This window comes from Delphinapterus leucas, chromosome 2 (genome assembly GCF_059928025.1).
Source record: "Delphinapterus leucas isolate spDelLeu-1000000601 "Yukka" chromosome 2, BTC_Dleu_Yukka2, whole genome shotgun sequence".
In the NCBI taxonomy this organism is placed as follows: domain Eukaryota; kingdom Metazoa; phylum Chordata; class Mammalia; order Artiodactyla; family Monodontidae; genus Delphinapterus; species Delphinapterus leucas.
The window spans coordinates 175427016-175453600 of NC_143130.1; the positions used below are offsets into that span (position 1 = coordinate 175427016).

Sequence of the window (26585 nt, forward strand, 5' to 3'; positions counted from 1 at the left end):
GGGAGAAATTCCAGACACCATGTCATCCAGGGGTGGAGGGAACCAGTGAAAGCAGACAGAGAAATCACAGTGAGACTTCACTGGGTTTATGTCTCAGAGATGTTTTTCTCATCCCCAAACAGTGACTGAGGGCTGAGCATGTTCAGAGTCCTGTGTGGGTCCCCAGGACACAGAAGTGAGCAAGGTGAATGAGACCCAGGCCTGGTCCTCAGGGAGCTCAGACGTAGTGTGGACACACCCAGGGACCAACCCAGGACACAGAAGTGAGCAAGGTGAATGAGACCCAGGCCTGGCCCTCAGGGAGCTCAGACGTAGTGTGGACACACCCAGGAACCAAGCATGACAGAGCAGGTGAGAGATGGTGGGATGGAAGCTTGGCTGGACCTCCCCCAGATCCAGGCAGCAGGCCCTGCTTTAGGAGCTCACCTGAGCTGGCAGAGGGTGCTTACCGAGGAATAGCAGCATTTCAGTCAATGGCCAGACCCAGCCAACAGATATACTACCTTTGGCTTAGAGTGTTCAAAAATGTTCAGTTCACTTATGGTTACCAAAGGGGAAAGGGGAGGGATAAATTAGAACTTAGGGATTAACAAATACACACTACTATGTATAAAATAGATCAATAACAAGGACCTACCATATAGCACAGGGAACTATATTCAATATCTTGTAGTAGCCTAGAATGGAAAAGAATCTGAAAAAGAATATATATATACACACACACATATATGTATAACTGAATCACTTTGCTATACACCTGAAACTATCCCAACGTTGTAAATCAACTATACTTAAAAAAAAAATGTCAGATGTCATTTGACAAAAATCAGATTTCACATAAGATCTGACAGCACAGGCCCTTCCCAGCTACATGTCCTCAGTCAACTGGAGCTAAACAGTAGCCATCCCACTTAGACAAGACATGCCCCCTACAGTCTGGCAGACTCCCCGCCCCACCCACTCCGGTTAGCTTATTCCTCCCGCCCGGCTCCTGTAGACATTTGAGTGGGCAGCCTCTGGTATCACAGATTTCAGCAGTGTCATTAACCAATTTCTGTTGGTTTTATTAACCATGTCACCACGTGACTGTTCTTCAGGGAAATACCCCCAGAAGTCCCAGGATCCACTTTCCTTTGTACAGAAGAAACACGCTGGCCAGAAGGGCATAGGGACTGAGCCTGCTGCCCGTGTTCGCTTTATGTTTAATTGAACTGCACAGCAATTCATCAAAGTAGGTGCTGGTCTCGTGTCACAATAGTCAAAGCACAGTTCGGAGGAGTTGGAAGACTTGCCCAAGGTCATCGGCCAGTAGGAGTCAGAGCCTGGATGGGACCCAGGAGTTCTGTCTCCATGTCCGGCAATTTTCCACCACATCACAAGGGCTGCCACCCATGTAGAAAGGAGAGCCTGCAATCCAAGGACATTCCAAACCACAGAGGGTCCAGTGTCACCCAACTGTCCCCAGCAGAGCAGTCAGCTGATGTTCAAATGATTTTCATCTGTTCCACAAATACTTCTCTGAAACTCCAAAAGTTTAAAGTAGTGTATATAGGAAAAACTTCTCTTTCACGCACACACACACACTGACTTGTTTGTTAAAATACACTCAAGCATCACCAGCCCCTCCAGCCTGGAGACAGCCCGGCAAGCATCAGCCCGGGGCTGCCAAAGGGACTTTTGTTTCATATTAAGCCAATCTGGTCTAGATCAGAGACAAGGCTGGGATAATGTCTCCAAATGAAAAAGCACAATCTTCGAACAGAATCTCCCAATCAACAGTCATCAAGGGGCCGGGGACTGGGGGTCTGAGGTCATGACATGTGCGGCATCCAATCACAGCAGGGAGAAGAGAAGATATCGGAGGGGAAATGATGATCCTTTGTGATGACCTCAGATTTGGAGAGCATCTCTCCTCTCAGGGACAACTGCAGAATGAGTGAGTCACTCATTCAGCCCTCGGCCTGGTTCAGGGTGTGCGAGATGACAAAGGCCCAGCCCCTTCCTGCAGGAAGTCCTGGTGTGCAGGGAAAAGAAAGGCACAGAAATGAGGGATGGCAAAAAACTCCTCCCAAACGTGTCCTCCCCTTCGTGCCTTTAAACAGCCGCCATCAGGAATGCAAATTGGTGCAGCCACTGCAGAAAACAGTATGGAGATTCCTCAAAACCTAAAAATAGAGGTACCATATGATCCAGCAATCCCACTGCCGGGCATTTATCCAAAGAAAACAATAATTTGAAAAGATACATGCACCCCAATATTCACTGCAGCTCTATTCACAATAGCCAGGACATAGAAGCAACCTAAATGTCCATCAACAGAGGGATGGATAAAGAAGATGTGGTACATATATACAATGGAATATTAGTCATAAAAAGGAATGAAATAATGCCATTTGCAGCAACATGGATGGACCTAGAGATTATCATACTAAGTGAAGTAAGTCAGACAGAGAAAGACAAACATCGTATAATATCTCTTATATGTGGAATCTAAAAAATGATACAAGTGAACTTATTTACAAAACAGAAATAGACTCACAGACAGAAAACAAACTTATGGTTACCAAAGGGGAAAGGAAGTGGGGAGGGATAAATTCAGAGTTTGGAAATAGAAGATGTTATATATAAAATAGATAAACAACAAGGTCCTACTGTATAGCACAGGAAACTATAATCAATATCTTGTAATAACCTATAATGGAAAAGAATCTGAAAAAATTCATATATATATATATATATATATATATATATATATATATATATATATGAATCACTTTGCTATACACCAGAAACTAACATGATATTGTAAATCAGCTATACTTCAATTTAAAAAATAACTAGGGCTTCCCTGGTGGCGCAGTGTTTGAGGCTCCGCCTGCTGATGCAGGGGACGCAGGTTCGTGCCTGGTCCGGGAGGATCCTGCATGCCGTGGAGCGACTAGGCCCGTGAGCCATGGCCGCTGAGCCTGTGCATCTGGAGCCTGTGCTCTGCAGCAGGAGAGGCCACAACAGTGAGAAGCCCGTGTACCACACAAAAATAAATAAATAAATAAATAAAATAAAATTTAAAAAAATAAATTAACTGCCACCATCCACCCAGGTGGGAAGGTCCAGCCCTGGAGTCACACCTGAATCTTCTGTCTCCAGCACCATCCACTTCCAAGCCAGAGGGACCCAGCCAACCTCCGGAACAGATTTCTATTCCTGCTGCCCCACACCTTCTCTACCTCCCAGCCCGCACCTTCGTCAGGGCCACCAGCATCTCTCACCTGGCCTCCCTGCTCCCATCCCCCAAACCAGCCTCCAAGAAACCTATCAGGGTCTGCAGTCAGATTTCCCTCAGCCTCTGACCCTTCAGTGACTTCCCAACACTCATGCAACAACATGGAAACCCCCCTGCACACATGCTCAGCCCCTACCCCCCTCAACCAACTCATGGCTCCCTGCATTCACAAGGCTCAGTCGCCCATACCCCTCGACTGTGCCTGTTCCAGCTCTTCTCACCCATGGCCTCCACCCTTCCCAGTCCCCCAGCCTGGGTGCCTTTCCTGGGCTCTCCAATCTGCCTGATGCTTCTGACCTCTCGAACCCTCCATCAGTGGGCTTCTTCTCCTTGAAGAAGCCTCCCTTGCCCACCCTACGTGAAGGAAATATTTATCCTAGCATCTTTTTCATGTCATAATGATCCTTATCACACTTTGGGAGAGGAGTTTATTTATGTGTGTGTGTGTGTGTGTGTGTGTGTGTGTGTGTGTTTCTTCCTCACTAGACTAGAAGCTCCTTGAGGGCAGGAACATGGTTTGATTTTACAGTCCAGGGGCGTCTAGAACAGTCATAGTAATAGAATCTTGGAACTGAGAGGGAACTCACCCAGTTATTTTGTTCCTTTTTATGGCATGAGCTACACGAATCCCCTTTGCAGCTCCTTAGAAGCAGCTAAACATCATGTGCTTGGTTGCTTCCCATGACAAGGAACTCATGCTCTCTCAAGACAGCTGACCCCATCCTCGAATGACTTTGATTATTAAGAAGGTCTTCCTCATCTGGAGCCAAAATTTATATTCTGCAGTTTCTGCTCCCTGGTACTCAACCTGTCCTTTAGGGCCTTTCAGAATAAGCTGCTTCTCTACCCCCTTCAGTGGCACTCCAGGTGTTTGAAGACAGTGGGCTAGTTCCTCTTGAGTTTTCTCAAAGGGAGTATCTCAGGTCCTCTAACTCCTCCTCATATAACTTCTTTTGGAAATCTTGAACACCCTTGGCCTCATTCCCCTGTACCTGCTTATGTTTCCTTACAACATCTTAACTGGCTAAAGCCAACAGTCCAGTCATGGTCTGAGTAGCATAAAGTAGAATTTTTACCTCCCTCATCCTAAGTACCATACTACTGTTATTGCAACCAAACCATAAACTGCTTTGGTGCACGTCTGTAGTTAGGTTTCCAAGAAGTGACCCTGAGGTGAAGATTCATGGGCTAGGGATTCACTACAGGAATCTCCCAGGAGAAACTAGCAAGAGAGTAAGGGAAGGAACCCAGGAATGCTGGGAAGCCCCATGAAGGGCAGCTCCAGACTGACCCTGAAGGGGGTTCCCAACTCTGGCACCAGTCTGTCATTGGCTAAGGAAACCCCAGCGTGTTGTAACCTCCCAGGCTGTTCCTATTCTCTTCCTGGGATGTTAAGGTAGCTCTCATAGCCCGAGGGCAGTCCCTAAAGAGAGGCACAGGTGTAGCAGGTCAGAAGCCAAAGCATATGGAAGCAAAGGGAAGGGTGGGTCTGAAGGATGCAAGCAGGGCATCAACAAGGTCCACGCTGGAGCACCGCCCAGCTTATATCTCCCAATTGTCCATCCACCCCCCTCAGTCTTTTTCTCACTAATTCCCCCTAAGCTCCCCCTTTTCAGTCTGTTCTTGAGCTGTTTTCATTTTAGACACAAGTACATGACCACATGTTCGTCCTTGCATCTTTCAAATTTCAGTGCCTGCTTTAGCAAGTCAATATAACATTGAAACTTGTCTCTGTCATCTGGTATATTCATTATCCTCCCAGCTTTGTCCCATCTGCAAATCTGATTCAGATTCAACTACCTTGTATTGAATGTCTACTATTTGCACAACACTACATGTAGCCTTTCTTTCATATATGTATATCTTTATTTGAGATGTGACCCTCCTGTTCTCCCTCTGAGTCCATGAAGAACATTGCCCTTTGTGACTCAGAACCTACCTTTGACCACAGCTGATCCAAGGTAAGAGGACTCCACCAAGGACGAGAACACACCACAAAGAAATCATGAGGAATTGTTAAAGGATTTAAAGATCCATCATGGGGACTCCCCTGGCAGTCCAGTGGTTAAGGCTCCGCACTCTCAATGCATGGGGCACAACCTCAATCCCTGGTTGGGGAACTAAGATCCCACATGCTGCACGGTGCAGCCAAAATAATAATAATAATAATAATAAACATCTAACATGATCCGTAAGATAAAGATGCTACTCGATCCAATAGGAAGCATAGCATAGGTACTAGAGACCATAAGAAGTGGTGGGACCTTTCTCCAACACAGAATGGCCTTCTGGAAAGCCTGTGATGGTGGAATTTCAACAGTGATGAATGGGAGATAGGCAGCCTCTTTGCCATCTCTCCAACGTGATTTTTCCATCCATAAAATGAGGATAATATTAATTGTGCCTACTTTATAAGGTCGTCCTGAGGACTAGATGAGACAATTGCTTTGTGAAAGATGCCGTAAAGACCCTGAAATGCTCTGTGCGCAGCAGGCAGTGATAACAATGTAACTGACAATTTCCTACTTCTACCTGAGTCCCGGGCTCTCTTCCTCTATTTTAAATTTCCTTTTCTGAGGCCAGTTTTTTTTTTTTTTAATGTCCCCTTAGTAACTGGTTTTGAATTCAAATAAGAGAAAGGAAACAAGTGGATAAATTGAGAACAAAAGAAAAAAAAAAAGGATTGTTTAACCCTGGATTACAATCATGAAGTGGTCAAACAGATCCCATGTCATAGACTCTGACAGACCCCATGTTACTTTCTAAGGTCAGTGTTGAAAACAAGAACTTTCTAATGAGGTTAAAAACATGTACTAATTCTCCAGGCAATTAAATGAATACCATCTGCTTTATCTCACCCTGAATTTGTCATGTTCAACATTTCTTCCAAAGGGTAGAATAACTCTGTTGGATCCAATGATATTTCCCCCAATTGGATGGTATCCCAAAAGTCACAGGACCCTAGAATCTCAGCGAGGACGTAAGATGTCACCTAGTCTGAATCTCTCATGTCAGGATGGAGCATTTTGGATGCAGAGAGAGGAAGGGGACTGCCCGTGGCCACCGTGGTAGAACCAGGGCTAGAACCTACACGCGCGTTGTAGACCTTTTATGAATTGAAAAGGCAGTGACCCGGATAAGCACAGGGTTGAAAGCTACTTCGAGACAATTCAAAAGCTCACTGGGCAAGGTGCTCAGCCCTCTAACAGCCTGTGGCCTTCACTTGTGAATCAGAAGGGAGTTAATGCCAAAGCAACCTTGAAAAAGAAGAACAAAGTTAAAGGGCTCACACTTCCTGATTTCAGAACTTACTACAACATTACAGTAATCAAGGCAGTGTGGTACTGGCACAGGGATAAACATATATATATATCAATGGACTAGAAATGAGAACCCTGAAATAAAGCCTTTCATTTACGGACAATTGGTTCTTTACAATCAAATTGAGAAAAAATAGTCTTTTCCCCAAATAATGCTGGGACAGCTGTATATCCACATGCAAAAGAATGAAGTTGGACCCCTTTCCGCACACATATACAAAAATCAACTCCAAAATGGATCAAAAACTAAATGTAAGGGCTAAAATTATAAAACTTTTAGAAGGAAATGTCAGAATAGATCTTTGTGAGCTTAGGTTAAGCAATGTTTTCTTAGATATGACAACAAAAGCACAAAAACAAAGGCACAAAAGCACAAGCAACAATAGGAAAGAAATAGATAAACTGGACTTCATCTAAATTTAAAACTTTTATGCTTCATAGGATATCATCAAAAATTGGAAAGGCAGCCCACAGAATGGGAAACATTATTTACAAATCACATATTTGATAAGGGATTTTAATCCAGAACATACAACTCACTCTTACAACTCCGTAATAAAAACATACATAACCTAACTTAAAAATGAGCAAAGGATCTAAACAGACATTTCTCCACAGAAAATATACAAATGACCAATAAGAACATGAAAAAATGCTTAATATTGTTAGTCATCAGCGAATGCAAATCAATACTACAATGCAACACCACTTCTCACACACTAGGATGGCTGGAATCAAATGGATGGACAATAACAATTGTTGATGAGGATACAGAGAACTCCCATCATGGGTGGAAACGTAAAACAGAGCAGCCCCTTTGGAAAAGAGTTTGACGCTCTCTCAGAATACTAAACACAGAGTTACTGTAGGACTCAACAATTCTACTCCTAGGTATACACCCAAGAGAAATGAAAACGTACGTTCTCACAAAGCTTGTACATGAATGTTCATAGAAGCATTATTCATTGCCCATATTTCAAAGGTGGAAACACTCAAATGTCCGTCACCTGATGAATGGATGAATAAAAATGTGGTGTAGCCACAAAAAGAATATATTTAGCAAAAAAAAAGGATGAAGTTCTGATACATGCTACAACATGGATGAGCCTTGAAAACATTATGCTAAATGAAAGAAGCCAGTCACATAGGGCCTCATATTGTATGATTCCACTTTTTTTGCAATGGCAAAAACAGGCAAATCCATACAGACAGAAATAGATTAATAGTTGCCAACAGTTGGCAACAGGAGATGAGGGCTGTTGATGGGGTAGAGTTTCTTTTCGGAGCAGTAAAAATGTTCTAAATTGAGATTGTGATGATGATTGTACAACTTTGTAAATACACTAAAAATCATTGAACTCTACATGTCAAATGAGTGGATTTTATGTATGTGAATTATACCTCAAAAAGTTTTTTAAAAGGAAAGGGATAAATTTAAACATTCATTTATTCATGATTCAACATTCATTGAATGACTGCTATGTTCTAGGTTCTGGGATACAATAATGAATCCACCCTATATTCTATTGGACGATAGAGCCAAGAAGCAGTAAACAAAGTATGTGGGCCAAATCCCACTTATTGTCTGTTTCTGTAAATAAAGTTTTATTGAAACACAGCCATGTTCATCCATCTATGTATTGTCTGTGGAGATTTTCCTACCACAGTGGCAAGATGACCACAACTACCGTCTGTGGGCCAAATCCTGCCCATTGTCTGTTTCTGTAAATAAAGTTTTATTTAAACACATCCATGTTCATCCATCTATGTATTGTCTGTGGAGGTTTTCCTACCACAACGGCAGAGACCATATAGCCCACAAAGCTGAAAATATTTGCAGGCAGGCTTTGTTTTATTGCACTTCACAGATACTGCATTTATTGTAAATTAAAGTTTTGTGGCAACCCTGCATCTAGCAAGGCTGTTGCTGCCATTTTTCCACCAGCATTTGCTCACTTCATGTCTCTGTGTTTTGGTAATTCTTGCCATATTTCAAACTTTTTCATTATTATTATATTTGTTATGGTGATCTGCAATCAGTGATCTTTGATGTTACTATCGTAACTGCAGATGTGGTGGAAATAGCAAGAGAACTAGAATTAGAAGTGGAGCCTGTAGATGTGACTGAATTGCTGCAATCTCTTGATAAAACTTTAATGGATGGATGAGCAAAGAGAGTGGTTTCTTGAGATAGAAACTACTCCTGGTGAAGATGCTATGAAGATTGTTGAAATGACAACAAAGGATTTAGAATATTCCATAAACTTAGTTGGTAAATCAGAGGCAGGGTTTGAGAGCATTGACTCCAATTTTGAAAGAAGTTCTACTGTGGGTAAAATGCTATCACACAGCATTGCATGCAGCAGAGAAATTGTTCATGAAAGAAAGAGTCACTCAATGCAGCAAACTTCATCGTTGTCTTACTTTAAGAAATTGTCACGGCCACCCCAGTCTTCAGCAACTACCACCCTGATCAGCCAGCGACCATCAACGTGGAGGCCAGACCCGCCGCCAGCAAAAAGATTATGACTCACTGAAGGCTCAGGTGATGGTCACCATTTTTTAGCAATAAAGTATTTTTAATGAAGGTATATACATTGTTTTCTTAGACATAATGCTATTTCCCATGTAACAGACTACAGTATTATGTAAACGTAACTTTTAATGCACTGGGAAACCAAACTACTCTTGTGACTTACTTTATTGCACTATTCACTTTGCTGCGGCCGCCTGGTACCAAACCTGCAGTAACTCCAAGGTCTGCCTGAGCTATCTGTCCCTTTATAAAAAGTTTCCCAGCCCTTGTAGTAGAGTATCAGGTAAAGATACATGTTACAAGTTCATATAAAACAGGGTAAATGATAAGAAGTGGCTGGAGCTGCTATTTTAGGTAGGGGAAGAGAGAGGACTTTCTAAGAAGGTGGCATTGGAGACCCTAAATGAGGGTCTCCTCAAATCATGTGACCCTCTAGGTGAAAAGTGTTCCAGGAAGAGGGAACAGAAAGTGAAACCGTTGGGGGCCAGTATAGCAAGACTGTGTCCTGGGAGCCAAATGAGCTACAGAAGCCAAGTGGGGATGAGTCACAGCTGGGAGCAACCTCCCCCAGACGGACGAGCCCATGACACCACCCAAGCCAGGAGATGGTAATGGCTGGGATAATTTCAGAAACTCTTAGGAAAGCAGACACATTTTACTTTGAGATGGGAGAGACTCTGAACCAAAAGAATCACCAACAGCCATTGATGAGAAGTCTGTTGGATAAAGCTATGCTTTAAAAAAACCCATCGCTATATATGTGTTAGCATACGATATTTGTTTTCCTCTTTCTGAGTTACTTCACACTGTATGACAGACTCTAGGTCCATCCACCTCATTACAAATAAGTCAATTTCATTTCTTTTTATGGCTGAGTAATAGTCCATTGTATCTAAGGAAAAAAAAAAAACGGTCATGAAGAACCTAGGGGTAAGATGGGAATAAAGACACAGACCTACTAGAGAATGGACTTGAGGATATGGGGAGGGGGAAGGGTAAGCTGTAACAAAGTGAGAGAGTGGCATGGACATATATACACTACCAAATGTACAACAGATAGCTAGTGGGAAGCAGCCGCATAGCACAGGGAGATCAGCTCGGTGCTTTGTGAACACTTAGAGCGGTGGGATAGGGAGGGTGGGAGGGAGATGCAAGAGGGAGGAAATATGGGGATATGTATATGTATAGCTGATTCACTTTGTTATAAAGCAGAAACTAACACACCATTGTAAAGCAATTATACGCCAATAAAGATGTTAAAAAAAAAAGACAAAATGAAAAAAAAACATCGAGATCAACCCCACTAGTCAGTCAGGACCATGGAAACTACCAAGGACCATGTAAGGAGTGCTGCAGGGTGAGGCAGAGCAATGGTCATAGAGAACCTAAGTTAGAAAAGTAACTTTGTCATTTACTGGCTGTGTGATACAGGAATGGATTTATTTATATATGTTCTTATAATGGGGACTTGTTATCTTATCTCAGGTAAGGCATCTGCCCTTTCTGAGTCCCAACTTCCTCAGATATGAATGATAATATCCACTTCCCAATCTACACAATTGCCCATCTTGAGACCCAACATGAATGACTCCTCCGTCTGTGCTGTGGAAGCTGAAAAGGACTGATCGTCAGGGTAGCTGACAGTTTACACTCTTGAAGGCAACTCCTCTTGAGTCCCACAAGTCTCTGAGGTCAGTTGACAAATAAACGCCCCAAGTAGAGTCATGGGCGTGCTCTCCTGCCTAATCTAGGGTAAGAAAAACACAAATATCACCACTTCACATCTGCAAGCCTCAAACAATAAAATAAATTAACGCTCTGTAGGACACACTGAAAACTCCAATTGCATTTGTTTGCAAGGTCACTTTGGAGACAATGTCCAGAACGTTTCAGAAAAACATCTGGATCCTTGTGTCATTTCAAGGTATGGCCGTGCACTCTTTTCTCTTGATCTAATACAGATTTGGGAGAATGAGAATGTCACCCTGCAGGCATTGCACCCACCTAAACGGACCTGGTGACATTACAGAGCAGGAGATCTGCAGGGTGACGCTTGCATTGGTGAGTGAGCAAAGGGTTCGCCTCTCGTTGGGCAATTGGCATTTCAGAGATGCGCACCCTGCAATTATTTTAATAGCAATGAAGTTCACTGCTGCTGAGATGAAGAGGTCTAGAAGGAATTGCTCTGTCCACTCTGACTTGAAGAACTCTTTGGCGCCAAAGTCTCCAGAGATTAACCCAACCCCCTTCAGCAAATGGCCTCACCACAAAATCCAATCTGACTCCGAGGGCCTCCTTCCTGCTCCAACAGAGAACAGCTGCATTCATCACTGGAAATTCTCCCCAACCTACAAGATCGTGTCTCCTCCTTCTAACTTGCCTTCCACAAACCCACGATCCACTGGGAATCACGAGATCCAGGGCGTATACAGCTCATTCTTGTCCCCAGGCCGAAAACATTTTCTAAAGTGAAGGAATTCTTTGCCCAAAGGAAACCTTGAGTAGAATGTATCTGACCTGGGGATATAAGACAGATACAAATAGAGGTGCTCTGGATAAATTGGTGGGTGTGGGGCTTCACTCCTGCCCCGCAAGTCTATGTTCCTCCCACTTCACTCCAGGGTCTATTGAGCACACACCACCCCCCGCCCCGCCCCTCCCCAGGGATCCAGAAAGCACAATTTGTAAACTACAGTCAAACCTAATCCTTTCATTTTACAGGTGGGAAAACTGAGACCCAGGGAAGGAAAATGTCTTGCTCAAAGGCCATGGCAATATCTGGTCCAGGTCCTAGCTCCATTCGTTGAGGAGTTGGCATATATTTTCTGTAAAGGGACAGATGGTGAATATTTTCAGCTTTGAGGGCACACCGTCTCCACCACCACTGTAGAGCAAAAGAAGTCATCAACAATGTATAAACTAGTGGGCATGATTGGGTTCCAGTCAAACTCTACAGAAACAAGTGATAATTCCTACACCCATGTTTATAGCGACATTATTCACCGTAGCCAAAGGTGGAAGCAACCCAAGTGTCCCTGGAAGGATGAATGGATAAACAATATGTGGCTTATCCATAAAACTGAATATTATTCAGCCTTAAAAAGAAAGGAAATTCTGATGATAATGGATGAACTTTGAGGACATTATGCTAAGTGAAATAAACCAGACACAAAAGGACAAATACTATAGGATTCCACTTATAAAAGGTACCTAGAGCAGCAAATTCATAGAGACTGAAAGTAGAATGGTGGTTGCCAGGGGCTGGGGGAGGGGGAATGAGGAATTAGAGTTTAATAGGTACAGAGTTTCAGTTGGGAAAGATGAAAAGTTCTGGAGGAGGATGTGGGGATGGTAGCACAATATAATGTAACTACACCACAAACAGTACACTTGCAAATGGTTAAGATGGTAAATCTTATGTGTATTTTATCACAATAAAAAAATAACAATTAGAAAAAGTGATGGGCCAGATTTGGCCCATGGACTGTAGTGTACCAATCCCTGTGACAGTTCAGGCTACTTGTCTCTGGACAGAAAGGTGATCAGACAGCAGATAACACAGAGGATCATGGCTGTGCCAGGGGAGTGGGATGGGTAGCCATTGACCTTTAAAGTAGCTGCCATCCATTGAATCAAGAGGTCAATTGTGGGTCAAATAAAGTTAGACAGTGTCTAGAACCATCCACTTTCACCCACTCTGGCCACAGTCAGACTAAAGCCAGCAGTTTTCATGGCCTGGCAGAGTAATCAGAAATCAAGCTTCTCATCAGGCTAAGTGAGATTTGCATTTTCCATCCAAAAACCACCACTCAATGGCAGTATGCGTTGGGGCAAGGATCTAGCACTCTGAGCCTCAGTTTCTCCATCTATAAAATGAATTTCTTGTACCATATGATCTCTTAGGTTAGATAATAAACCTACTGTGCCAAGTTATGCTAATATTTATGTTATAAAAAAAATACATGCAGGGACATCCCTGGTAGCCCCGTGGTAAAGAATCCTCTTTCCAATGCAGGGGACACAGGTTCGATCCCTGGTCAGGGAACTAGGATCCCACATGCCATGGAGCCCACAACTACAGAGCCCACACGTCTTGGAGACTGTGCACCACAACTAAAGAGAGAAAACCCGCATGCCACAACTAAAGAGAAGCCCGCGCGATGCAGCGAAGAGCCCACGCGACACAACAAAAGATCCCACATGCTGCAACTAAGACCAGATGCAGCCAAAAAAAAAAGAAAAGAAATAAATAAAATAAATTAATATTTTTTTTAAAAAATATATGCAAAGAAACTACTATATGATAAAAGCTCGATAAAGGTTATCTAATTTCTTTCTGTTTGGGGGCCTTAAATTATCAATAACTAAAGAGTAGAGGACTCCCTGAAGGGAAAAGAAAAATGATAAAAAAAAAAAAAAAAGGGCAGGAGAATCTCCAAAGAACTGCCATGGCTGCTGAGATGGAGCCATTTCTAGGAGTATAGAGAAAGATGGTGAACGTTGAATGTCGTGCAAAGATACTGGTTGTTATCATCAGCAAAGCACATGAAAATTTCTCCCTGAGAACAAAAAAAATTTTTTCAGCTCAGAAAATGTGGTCAGTCAAAAGAGAGGGAAGTTTAAGTATCTGCCTGCTTCCTTTTTATTATGGACTAAATATTTGTGTTTCCCTAAATTCATATGTTGAAGCCTTAATCCCCAATGTGCTGGTATTTGGAGGTGGGGCTTTGGGGAGGTAATTAGGATTAGATGAGGTCATGAGGGTAGGGCCTTCATGATAGGATTAGTGGCTTTATAGGAAGAAGAAGAAAGAGATAACTCTCTGTCTTCCATGTGAGGACACAGTAAGAAGGCAACTGTCTATAAGACAGGAAGAGTGCCCTCACCAGCACCCAACCATGCTGGCACCCTGATCTAGAAAGCTCTGCCTCCAGAAATGGAAGAAAATAAATTTCTGTTGTTTAAGCTACCTGGTCTATGGTATTTTATGTCAGTCTGAGCAGACTAAGGTGCTCTCCCTGCCCAGAGTTTTAAAAAATATATATTTCAATAGCCAATTCCAGGGCCCCTGAAGTTTATTTCAATTTCCCTTCAGCTATAGAGACTTAGAGATAATGCTCAAGCAAACATGGAATTAGGGAGGTTTTAGCATCTCTTCCATGAGCCAGGCTGTCAGAGAGAGGGCAGCTCCTAGGACAGGAGTATCTCAGATTGGGTTGCCCCAGGAGCAGACCCAATAGGAGAGAGAGGTAAGTGAGGCAGGGAAGAAAAGACATTCATGAAAAGGTTGTTATTAAGTCAGTTACCACTGTGGGCAACTAGCACTTAATCCTACTGGGAAACTGTGCGATCCAATGTAGAACATGTGCCTCAGAGCTACCCCAGATGCAGTGAGAGAGCTGGGGTATTTATACCCCCATGATGTCAGTCATTGTGGAAGTGGGTGGGTACCAAGAGCAACACTACAATGAAACAGTGGTGTTGCCTCCTGTTCGCTTTATTTTTATACTTATTTCTTTTGAACACATTGCAATAGGGGAAGATCCTCTCTTCAAACTTACAAAGCCAAAGACTCCAAAGGATAAGACCAAAAAGCAGAGAAATGATAAATAATCAATTAACTAATTATTAATTCATTTCAATGATTACTTTCAGAACCCAACCATTAATCTAAGACTGAGGACTCACCCTGGACTTGTGTTCATCTCCCTGACCCTCCATGTCCAACCCGCTCCAGAACTTGGGCATTCAATCTTCTTCTTTTCTTTCCCATTCACTGCCACCTCTCCACACTCATGGCCCTTAGTCATGTCCTAACCAGTCTCCCTGCCTCTCTTCTTCCTTATCCCTACCCTGCAACCACCAGAGAGACCTTTAAAAACCATGCATGTTATCAACTGTTCCCTGGCTTCACACTCTGATGGGGATGCAGGGTGATATACTATAGCCCTCCCGACTGACCCCAGCCCAGCACTCAGCTCCTCCCCCACCGGCCTGCAGGTAGCCCCCATTCCCAACTCTCACCCCTGCACACCACTGGCTCACTGTATCCCTCTGTCTGGATTTTCTTCCCTCTTCTTCCCTCCTCTCTTCACCCTGGAGGGTACAGCTCAGACATTGTCTCCTCCAGGAAGCCCCTCTGGGTTCCTACAATATCCATGCCATGTCCAGCACTGCACTTAGGAAATCATATTTTGACAGTTCTGGAGGATTCTGTGCTCCTCTGGATGATCACAGGAATCCAACCTTCTCAAGACTGAATCCCAGCCTCTGGTCCAAGTCTTAACCTCCAGCAGTGGTCTTGTCTCTGTGTCTGCAAAATACTCTCTGTCCCTGTATTCTAGCTTTGTTTTCCCCTTTCCTTGCTGAGGGTGGGGGAAGACCCGTCTTTGACTGCCAGGACAAAAAGTAGAGATGCGTATTTGCTGGTCAGTTCTTTGAGTGCTCTTGTGGTACTTGGAAAGGAAATGATTCTGTCCCTAGCTAAATGTGACACTCAGTTAGCTAAACTTTGCTGCCTCCCAGGGACTTCCAGAGCTGGCCTGAGCAAACCAGACCCAGCTCTGAGCACTTCCAGCCAAGGGCCAGTCTTGCAGGCATGGGGGCTGGCTGTGGGGAGGCTCAGGCAGACTGGTCCACCATACCTGCACACCACAGAGGTGACCACAGGCTGCAGGGCCAATTGTAAACACGCAGGTGGCAGGACAACGGCCACAGCAGAAGCCGTGGGCCTGCTCTGGGGCTCTGCCTCCCAAACCAGTAGAGCTACATGCACATCCCTGTGTAGACTCAGCCAGAGGGCAGGCCCCCTCTCCCGGCACCTTGGGGGCAGGGGGTTATGGAGGTACCAAGAACAGGGCCCCCCATCCTTTCTGCTTTCCTTCCTCCTTCCCTCCCTTTTCCTTCCTTTCTTCCTTCAATAAATATAAATGTTTAGTCAGCCCAGCCCTGGCAGGCCCTGGGGCACACACAGAAAAATATTTTGATCCCATAAATAATTTCTTTTCACTCTACCTTGATAACATGAATACAGCCACACCCTGTTTTTGGCTCAAGGGATGTACTGGTGAGAAGGACAGATACACTCTTTGCTCTCATGGAGCTTAGAATGTGAGTGACAGGCAGGGTCAGACAGTACTCAAATAATCCCACAAATAGGCATGGAGCTACAACCGTGGTATGTGCTGAGAAGGGGAAGGGGATGGGGTTAAGGGACAGAAGGAAAACAATGGTAATAATAACAGCCATAGGTATACATCCCTTACCCTGTGCTGGGTGCTGCGCCTAGAGCTTGATCAGAATTTCTTCACAACAACCCTAAGAACTAGGCACTCCTATCACCCCCCTTTTAAAACAGAAGCACGGAAAGGATAAGAAAATTTCCTAAGTTCACCCAGTCATGAAGGGGTGGGGCAGGGGTTCATCAAACACAGAAAGTCTCACTGAGGATGGGCGTTAGGTTAGAGCATGGAAGGATGAGTGGGAGTTCACTGGTGGAAATCTGGGCCATTCCAGGCAGAGGAGATCCAGGGCAAAGGTCCTGGGGCAGGCACCAATGCAGGAGGGAAGTACTCTGAGGATCTAAAAATTGAGTAATGAGCCAATTAAACCAAGTGATTGGGCTCTTTCTCTTGATTCTACACCCCTAGTAACTGTAGGTCTCCACTGGCTCTTCCATCATTGCACTGAGATACCATGGGTCTGTCCCTCTGCCTCTCCTCCAATGGCCAAGCTCCCTATGTGTTTGTGGGGGAGGGAACAGAAAAGACCCTCTTGTTTCACTCTGGATTTCCAGAGCCTAGCACATGCCTGACAAATAGTAAGTGCACGAGAAAGGTTTGTTGGAGTCGTGCATAGCTGCATGGCTGTCCTCCACGATATGGCAAGCTCTGGTGGATGGAGCAGGTGCAAAGACAGGGTGCATGATATGGCTCCTTCAGCTCCCTGACATCCCCCTCAAGGAGCTCACAGTTGAGGAAGGAGAGAGATTTATGAGACTAAATGCTATGTGGTGCCGTGGACTGGGTCCTAGAACACAAAATGTCCTGGAAAAACTAGAACATCCAAATAAAGTCTGTAGTTTAGTTCATGGGAATGCAGTTTTCTTAGTTATGACAAATGCACCACAGAGATGTGAGGTGATAACATTATAGGGAACTGAAACTGGATGAGGCGTTTATAGGATTTTCTGTAAATTCAAAAGTATTCCAAAATAAAAAGTGTATTTCACAAAATTGGGAGACAGCTAGGAAAATTTGAACGTTGCGTAGTTGCTGCTGTTAAGGAATCACTGTTTCTTTTTAGGCCTGATATTTGTATTAAGGCTCTGCTTCTCATTAAGCTCTTATCTGTTAAAAAGATACACTGAAGAATTTACTGATGCAATTATTTTGCTTCAAAAATCCTGAGTGGGTTAGGGTGGGGTGTAGCAGGAGAGGGCTTATACAAATAACTTAAGATGGGCCATAAGCTAATAATAATTGAAGCAAAAATAGGTACAGGGAGATTTATCTGCATGGGTTTGAAATTGTCTACAATAAAAAAATATTTTTTATGTTAACTCTGTTAGATAAGTACCCACCTGGCAATGGGATTGCTGGATCATATGGTAGTAATTCATGAAATCAGAATCTCAAAGAGATAAGCACACTCCTATGTTCATGGCAGCATTATTCACAGTAACCAAGATGTGGAAACAACTTTAATGTTCATCGACAGATGTTAATAAAGAAAATGGATAAAGAAGATATGATATATACTCAGCCTTAAAAAAGAAGGAAATCCTGCCACATGTAACAACATGGATGAACCTTGAGGAAATGATGCTAAATGAAATAAGCCAGACACAGGGGGCAAATACTGCAAGATCACACTTATATGAGGTTTCTAAAATGGTCACACTCATAGAAGCAAAGAATAGAATGGTGGAAGACGGGGTTGGTGGGGGGAGGGAGGGGAAGGGGGAGGAGCTATCAATGGGTATAAAACTGCAGTTATACAAGATGGCTCACTTCTAGAAATCTGCTGTACGACATTGTGCCTGTAGATACTAATACTGTACTACAGTATTATTACTACACTTAAACATCTGTGAAGAGGGTAGAGGTAATATTAAATATTCTTAACATAATATAATATAATATAATACAATATTAGTATAAAGTAAGCACTAGACCCAGGTTGTATGGGTTCAAAGTCTAACTCATGGCTATGATGTTTAACCTTTCTGAGGCTCAGTTGTTTCATCTGCAGAATGGCCTCATTAAAACACTACCCCATAGAAGAGGGAGGAACACTCCCAAACTCATTCTGCTAGGCCACAATCACCCTGATACCAAAACCAGAAAAAGATGTCACAAAGAAAGAAAACTACAGACCAATATCACTGATGAACATAGCTGTAAAAATTCTCAACAAACCACTAGCAAACAGAATCCAACAGCACATTAAAGGATCATACACCATGATCAAGTGGGGTTTATCCCAGGAATGCAAGGATTCTTCAATATACGGAAATCAATCAATGAGATACACCATATTAACAAATTGAAGGAGAAAAACCATATGATCATCTCAGTAGACACAGAAAAATCTTCTGACAAAATTCAACACCATTTATGAAAAAAACCCTCCAGAAAGTAGGCATAGAGGGAACTTACCTCAACATAATAAAGATGATATATAACAAACCCACAGCCAACATTGTTCTCAATGGTGAAAAACTGAAACCATTTCCACTAAGATCAGGAATAAGACAAGATTACCCCACTCTCGCCACTATTATTCGACATAGTTTTGGAAGTTTTAGCCACAGCAATCAGAGAAAAAACAGAAATAAAAGGAATCCAAATCAGAAAAGAAGAAGTAAAACAGTCACTGTTTGCAGATGACATGATACTATACATAGAGAATCCTAAAGATGCTACCAGAAAACTACTAGAGCTAATCAATGAATTTGGTAAAGTAGCAGGATACAAAATTAATGCACAGAAATCTTTTGCATTCCTATACACTAATGATAAAAACCTGAAAGAAAAGTTAAGGAAACACTCCCATTTACCACTGCACCACAAAGAATAAAATACCTAGGAATAAACCTGCCTAAGGAGACAAAAGAACTGTATGCAGAAAACTATAAGACACTGATGAAAGAAATTAAAGATGATACAAATGGATGGAGAGATATATCATGTTCTTGGATTGGAAGAATCAACCTTGTGAAAATGACTATACTGCCCAAAGCAATCTACAGATTCAATGCAACCCCTATCAAACTACCAATGTCATTTTTCACAAAACTAGAACAAAAAATTTCACAATTTGTATGGAAACACAAAAGACCCCGAATAGCCAAAGCAATCTTGAGAAAGAAAAACAGAGCTGGAGGAATCAGGCTCCCTGACTCCAGGCTATACTACAAAGCTACAGTAATCAAGACAGTACGGTACTGGCACAAAAACAGAAATACATAACAGTGGAACAGGATAGAAAGCCCAGAGATAAACCCACACACATATGGTCGCCTTATCTTTGAAAAAGGAAACAAGAATATACAATGGAGAAAAGACAGCCTCTTCAATAAGTGGTGCTGGGAAAACTGGTCAGCTATATGTAAAAGAATGAAATTAGAACACTCCCTAACACCATACACAAAAATAAACACAAAATGGATTAAAGACCTAAATGTAAGGCCAGACACTATCAAACTCTTAGAGGAAAACATAGACAGAACACTCTATGACATAAATCACAGCAAGATCCTTTTTGACCCACCTCCTAGAGAAATGGAAATAAAAGCAAAAACAAACAAATGGGACCTAATGAAACTTAAAAGATTTTTTTTTTTCTCACTGCCGTGGCTTCTCCCGTTGCGGGGCACAGGCTCCAGATGCGCAGGCTCAGAGGCCATGGCTCACAGGCCTAGCTTCTCCATGGCATGTGGGATCCTCCCCGACCAGGGCACGAACCCGCATCCCCTGCATTGGCAGGCGGACTCTCAACCACTGTGCCACCAGGGAAGCCTAACTTAAAAGATTTTGCACAGCAAAGGAAACCATAAACAAGATGAAAAGACAACCCTCAGGATGGTATAAAATGTTTGCAAATGAAGCAACTGACAAAGGATTAATCTCCAAAATTTACAAGCCGCACATGCAGCTCAATATCACAAAAACAAACAACCCAATCCAAAAATGGGCAGAAGACCTAAATAGACATTTCTTCAAAGAAGATATACAGATTGCCAACAAACACATGAAAGAATGCTCAACATCACTAATCATTAGAAAAATGCAAATCAAAACTACAATGAGGTATCACCTCACACCAGTCAGAATGGCCATCATCAAAAAATCTACAAACAATAAATGCTGGAGAGGGTATGGAGGAAAGGGAACCCTCTTGCACTGTTGGTGAGAATGTAACTTGATACAGCCACTATGGAGAACAGTATGGAGGTTCCTTAAAAAACTAAAAATAGAACTACCATATGACCCAGCAATCCCACTACTGGGCATATACCCTGAGAAAACCATATTTCAAAAAGAGTCATGTATCACAATGTTCACTGCAGCTCTATCTACAATAGCCAAGAATGGAAGCAACCTAAGTGTCCATCGACAGATGAACAGATAAAGAAGATGTGGCACATATATACAATGGAATATTACTCAGCCATAAAAAGAAATGAAATTGAGTTATTTATAGTGAGGTGGATGGACCTAGAGTCTGTCATACAGAGTGAAGTAAGTCAGAAAGAGAAAAACAAATACTGTATGCTAACACATATATATGGAATCTAAAAAAAAAAAAAGTTTCTGAAGAACCTAGGGGCAGGGCAGGAATAAAGACACAGACATAGAGAATGGACTTGAGGATATGGGGAGGGGGAAGGATAAGCTGGACAAAGTGAGAGAGAGGCATGGACATATACACACTATCAAATGTAAAATAGGTAGCTAGTGGGAAGCAGCCACATAGCACAGGGAGATCAGCTCGGTGCTTTGTGACCACCTACCTAGAGGGGTGGGGTAGGGAGGGTGGGAGGGATACGCAAGAGGGAGGAGATATGGGAACATATGTATATGTATAGCTGATTCATTTTGTTATAAAGCCGAAACTAACACACGATTGTAAAGCAAATATACTCCAATAAAGATGTTACCAAAAAAATAGCACTTTTAAAAATAAAACACTACCCCATCGGGGCACCATGGGAATTAAGTCAGTGACTACAAGCCAAGCCCTGAGAACATGGCCTGGCATGTGCCCAGAGCTCCACAAACATTAGCTTTTGTTCCTAAAGTGAGTGTAGGGTTCGTGTTACTGTTATGCCATCATACTTGTTCAAGAAGCTACCTATTCCAAGGCAGTGGAGCGTCCCGGGGAAGGGCTGGCTGAGGGCAGGGAAGAAGCTCTCTAAACCCAGGTCAATTTCCGAGCCGTGAAGACAGGCCTGTGGTGGGAAGTTCTGAGGGAGCTGGCAGGCGAGCAAGTGGGGACTAGACTCCGGGGCCCTCCCAGAACAGAAGAGGAAAGAACAGGACGGAGCAGGTCTGTGTAGGAAAGAAGGGGGCAGAGGACAAACACGGGTGGGCCTTTGTCCCCTGAGAGGACTGAGGGACGGTGAGAGGAAGGCAGGACGGAGGATGGTCTGAGAGGACAAGTCAGCCAGCGGTGGACACAGGGAGGGACAGGGAGATCCATGCAGAGGAATGCTCCAGAAGGGCAGAGAGGCCAGCAGGAGGGAGCAGCAGGCTGACCTCTGAAAGGGCCCTTTCAGGGAGAGACACAGGCAGGCAGCTGGCCTCCTTGTCCAGGTGTGCTGAGCAGGGGAGACAGGTGGCAGGGGTGAGACAGGAGCTGGAGGGTGGGCAGGTCCACGGCTGCGGGAGCCTGGGGCAGCCATGTTCACTGCTGCACGAGGTTCATTGCCTGGAGAGCCCACCAGCTCGCAGGAGAGCATTAGGAGAAAGGAAGAAGAGGGCAGGTTCCAGGTCACTTCCTGCATGTACAGCAACTCCCCAGCACCACCTTCCATCCTTCCTCGGCTGGGCCCACGCACTTCCCCCTCCCCCTCTTCTGACTCCATCCCAGGCTCCCTCTAAATCTACTCCCACCACGCTTGGACCAGACCCCACAGCTTTAATTACCATCCACAAGCTGATGGCCTTGCCATCCCTATTTCCAGCCGCTCGGCCCAGAAACCCAGGCTCATCCATGCAGCTGCCTTCTCCGCTGGTCCCCGGTTGGCACAGCCAGACACCTTGGTCCCAGCAACTTTCAGCTGCTTCTGTGCAGGTGGGAGTGGGTGTGGCTCTGGGTTCTCCAAAGTTGCAGCTTCATCAGGCAGGTGATGGCCCCAGGGAGGGGACACCAGAGAGAGTGAACTGGGAAGAGGGGAGGTGGGGTCAGAGAGGATTTTTGAAGCTAGATTTTGCCAGTGATGAAGGTGTGGAAAGGCAGTGACCTCCTCTAGAGGAGGTGTGCTGAAGTAGGGAAAGCAAAGAAACTTTGGAGGCAGAGCCATCAACCCTGTGTCCAAAGTATGTCCTGAATCAAGGCGTCATCCTCCCATCTTAACTACCATGGTCCATGCTGCCACAACATCCGACCTCCTACCTTGTCCCCTGCTTTCTCTCCTGCCCCACCTCCCATCATATTCTTTGCACATCAGACAGAGTTACCTTTTCAACTATAAACTAGATCCTATCACTGCCCTGTTAAAAACCCTCCCGGGGCTTCATCATGCATAAAATAAGATCTTAACCTCTTACCCTGGTGACCACACTCTGTATTCTCAAGCCTGCCTATCTCTTTCCACTCTTATCTCTGGAATGTTGCCTAAACACGCCAAATTCCTCCCACCCCAGAAAGCCCATCCCTATGCATGTGATCTTGCTGCTCTCCCACACAGCAGAGGAGACTGAAATCTGACAGGATTCTGTGACATTTAAGCTAAACAGGAGTGACAGGGGACCTGGGAAAAAGCATGCCAGAGGCAGGGGCTGCAGAGCTATTGGACCTAAGGTGGGAGTGGGAAGGCCCGTGTGAGTACAGGGAGCAAGAGGAGAGGATGCTCTGGGTTGATGCTTCAGTCAGCTTTGCTGCGTAACAAATCGGCCTCAAGGTTTGTGGCTTAAAACCACAAAGGTCTAGTTTTTCTCCTGCTCCCGTGGGTTAGTTGGGCCATTCCTCTGCTGGTGTCACCTGCTAATGCACCCACAGTCACCTTCTGCTGGAGAATTGGCTTGGCTGGGACTCCACATTGGATCACTCCCATGTCTGGCAGTGGGTTCTGTGTCAGCTGGGGCCTTGTTTCCTTTCATGGGGCTCAACCTCAGCACCAACAAACCTCACCTTCTTTTCACTTTCTTCTGGACCTGAAGTTGGTTCCAGTGGAGGCCTGAAGGAAACATATCGTCATGGGGGAATTTCAGGAACATGGGGACAGCTCTCCAAATGCAACCCCTCTGACTATTTGGTCCCTTTTGCTCACATCTATGCCCCCCAGAACACAGAGTTCCACAGATGTGACACCATAGCTAAGCCATGACTGAGTTTTGGCCCCAGAAGTCAGGAGAGCTGAGACCTTCTTCTCCTGGAGCAGGACTGGTGATAGGAGGAGAAGGATCCTGAGGGTACCATAGCTGGCAACCCTCAGGCATCCTGGCCCTGAGTTTTGTCCTACTCATGGCAGTTTAGGTGTCCATGAGACTGGCCTGCAGTAAGCTATGTAGAGTAGGATGGAAGCAGAGAAGGGGTACGGAGTGAAATGCAGAACAGTGCAAAACACTTGGATTTGGCCTGAGTCATGGGACCTGTCTGACCCTCAAGCTTCTCTTCTATAAAATGAGAGAACAAAGCGGGTGGGCATGTTTGTACACCTTAAGGTAAGCGTTAAGCAATCTTCCTGCTGAGCCTGGGGAGAGAGGATTATCCACGATACTTTGCTAATTGGGAAATCTTAGGTCTACTGATACAGACACTATAGTCAGACCCGTGTAACTCTGCGACATGAAAACTTAAGTCTGAGCCACACAAGTAAGAAAAATCACAATTCTGAGAAACAAGAGTCTGTAGCATCCCATCCTGGGCACTCTGGTGTTTGTGTTTTCAAAGAAAGGGGTGGAAATCTCTCCTTCTGCACCTACTTAGAAAAGCCAGCACGGAAATCTCCTAACAACACCACCCTCTGGAATTTCATTGAGGCATTCAATGGAACACTTCAGTTGCAAGGTAACAATTTCTAGTGCTCTGAGTTGCCACGATTCCTCTTTTATTGATGTCATAAAGTAGGTATTTATGAGATGAGGCTATTAAGATCAATAGAATAAATGGAACACCTAATTCTATCTTTTTCAGAACTGCACAAAGCATTCTCCTGGCACCATCCCAATGAATAAAGCGACCAGGGAGCTGTCACTTAGGCCTAATCCCAAAGCAAAGAGCTCAACCCTATTAATGGTGACTCACTTTTTACATGCTTCTTCGAGTCAAAAATTCTCTTGGCCCTAAGTAGACTTTATTGAAAAAGAAAAAACAAAAAAAATTGAAGAGTACAGATTGGAATCATTGTGTAACTGGATTTACCACATTTATGGCCAGGTCAGCCACACTGGTTTTCATTTCAACAGGAGCAGAAAAAAATAACAGAGAGAGAGGAAAGAGCCCTCTGCTTTTAAAGTTGTTTAGAGGCATGTAACTGGCTTACCTAATACCCGGTTCAAGGGAAAAAAGGTCCAAAGCAGGGGGAAGAGTTTGATCCTGTAATCACAGTAGGGGCTAAAAGAAGTCATAATCTCTGCTGAGACCCTAGGCTCCTAGAAGCTAAGGCCAAGACACACCTGGCTAAGGCCCTCTCCTTTTCCCCAGGGAAGGAACAGACGAGTGTATTGCTGATCTGTTTTTGTACCAGAATGAATGCTTCCAGGGGTAATCATCAAATGTCTATATATGGACAAACTCAGCCCATTCTGAGACAATAGCACAGATTCACATTTACCAAGCATGTTTTCCAGGGAAGAAAGAAATGCAGCAACCTGTGCTTGGCATATTTGTTCAAATTAAAGCCATCAGGCAAATAGGAAACAGAGTGACCGGGCTTCTTGTAGAGGCTTCTGAAACCCAATCTGGTTCTGGTCCATGATCCCACAGAGTGGTGGCACCGGTCAGATGGATCTGGGAAGATCCAGGAACACGGTCCCGAGCCACCACCAGCATATGCGTTCCACAGCTTTGTCGGGGGCCCCCATGGGGGATCGGTCCTTGTCTCGGTAGCTCTCATGGCCTTTGAGACCATCCTTGGTCAGGCTTACCTTTCCAGCCTGCTCTCCTGCTCTTGCTCTCCACACATCCTACAAGTGGGTCAAACTAATCAGCCCGGGATTTCCTTTCCATCCCTGATATTTCCAGCCTTTGGCCTTGACCATGGGGTCCCCTTCCCCCTTTATGCACGCACCGGTATCTTGTCCCTGGATTCACCGCACCAATGAAGGGATCAGCACAGAATACAACACCAAGCTCCTGCATGGGTGCTTCCCAGAGCATTGGGGTCATAGTAGGGAGAGGAAATCTCCCCGTGAGCCTCAGGGGTGGGAAAGACCGCTCGGATCCCAGTCCCTCCCTGCAAACAAGATGAGGACAGACGCAGATGTAGACAGTGGGGACAGACAGCAGGAAATCACGGGGCACACAGGGATTCAGGACAAGAAGAGGACGTATCCAGCTACCCAACCCTGCTGGTTAAGAGGTATTTCCACATCCGTAACTTCAGCAGCTTTCTCTACCAGCCAGGGAGGCAGAGGGTGCCTATTCCCATCCTGCCTTGGAATGTGGAAACCAAGGCTCGATGACCTGTCAACAACCGAGAAGGTGGAAGAGGAAGAATTTTACCCAATTCTTTTGATCCTTGGTCCAGTGCTCTTTTTACCACACTCCAGGGAACACTTAGCTGGACCAGTTCAGGAATCCATCTGCCAGGGTTCAAATCTCAGCTCCGCCGTATGTGAGTCATGAGACCTGGGGCAAGTATCTCATTATCTCTTGGTTGCCTTGGTTTGCTCACCTGGGAGACAGAAATGGCAATGGCAAAATGTAGATGATATTAATGATCAAAAGGATTGTCTGAAGGCTCATATGAGATAATGCGTATATTGAACACCCAGTAAATGATAACTTACATTGTTATACTTCATTCTTCAGGTTTAAACCTTTGTTGGTAAGAAAATGAGGCTCGGCAGGGTTTGGTGACTTGTCAAGATCACACAGCAAGAGACAGAGCCAGGGCAGTGGCCACAGACCTTTGAGAGTGACTGCTCCTATCACATTAGTGATGTAGACAATGATGTCCTCGGCCCTGCACAGGCAGCCCATGGTTGGTGGTCCAGGGTGAGTCCCTGGTCTCTCAACTGCTAACACTTTGCTCGTTCTCCCCTCGTCAATGAGC

The 26585-nt window shown here is 44.4% G+C and overlaps 1 long non-coding RNA gene across 4 annotated transcripts in view; it reads right to left on the bottom strand.

Annotated features, from left to right (window-relative positions):
• The window catches only part of LOC149750358 (uncharacterized), a 68896-nt gene that overhangs the window by 11832 nt on the left and 30479 nt on the right, over nt 1–26585 (bottom strand). For 3 of the 4 annotated variants that reach the window (XR_016392267.1, XR_016392266.1, XR_016392268.1), the window contains one exon: nt 638–26204. The exons of the other annotated variant lie outside the window; for it this stretch is intronic. This is a non-coding gene — a long non-coding RNA (uncharacterized LOC149750358). The remainder of the gene's footprint in view (nt 1–637; nt 26205–26585) is intronic. 4 annotated transcript variants of the gene reach the window in all.